This window comes from Myotis davidii, unplaced genomic scaffold (genome assembly GCF_000327345.1).
Source record: "Myotis davidii unplaced genomic scaffold, ASM32734v1 scaffold1844, whole genome shotgun sequence".
Lineage (NCBI taxonomy): Eukaryota > Metazoa > Chordata > Mammalia > Chiroptera > Vespertilionidae > Myotis > Myotis davidii.
The window spans coordinates 150,302-151,174 of record NW_006294716.1 but is presented as its reverse complement, the minus strand read 5'-3'; the positions used below and the strand labels follow the sequence as shown (position 1 = coordinate 151,174).

The following is an 873-nucleotide window of genomic DNA, read 5'->3' as shown; positions in this document are numbered from 1 at the left end:
TGCTCTGGAGAACCCAAGGGGGGCAAACGTTTCCTGGAAGTTGGTTTATTTCCCCAAATTCATGTGAATGGTGCAGTCAACTGTGTTATGGGCTCCTGCCAGTCTCAATGGAAAAATGTTCCCTTTGGCCTTGGAGTAGGACTCGGTGTGAGAGTCAGCCCTGGGCGGCGACTCTCCCTCTCACTGAGCTCCCCTGACCCTGTGCCCGCTGCCACCCTGACCCTGTGGCAGGGACTGTGTTGTAGAACGGAGAGCAGCTGGCCTTAGGCAGCGGCCAGGCGGGCGAGGCCAGGGCTCGGGGGCCTGCGTCAGCCTCGGGTCAAGCAGCACGGAGCCTCTCGTGTGCCTGGGTGGGCACTGGGGACACAGAGCGGCCAGGCCTCTGCTGTGGCTTCAAGGAGCAGCCGGAGAGGAAGAAGGTGGAGGGGAGGGCCTCTCCTGCCCCCTCTCCCCCATCCTCCCAGCAGTTACCCTCTTACTCCTGTGTCCCGCCCTGGGGAGGGCCTTCCCTCCAAGGGACTCGGAAGCCACTGCTTCCTGCTTCAGGCCCGTGCCCCAGGCCCCAGCACAGACCTGCGTAGTGAATGGGCTGCTAGAGGGCGCCCGGGAGGCCCTGGGTCCGGTGAGCAGGGCTCAGGGGGAGGAGGCAGTGGAGGGGCAGGGAAGGGTGGCAGGGACGGGAGGGCGCTTGGATGGCTACGGCGGCCTCCCTATCTGACCTCTGCCCACCATCCAAGGCAGGGGTTTCCTCCAGGGCCTCTCTGACCCACTGCGACCCGAGGCCTGAAGGCAGCAGGACCGAGGCGGCCTCTGTGATGCTGGGCCCCCAGGTGAGGGGGGGGGGCTGCTTCATTCACCTGCCCAAGAGCGAGC

General features: G+C 65.4%; 1 protein-coding gene across 1 annotated transcript in view; it reads right to left on the bottom strand.

Moving 5' to 3' along the window:
• Nucleotides 1-873, bottom strand: part of MYO7B (myosin VIIB) — an 81,747-nt gene that overhangs the window by 33,632 nt on the left and 47,242 nt on the right.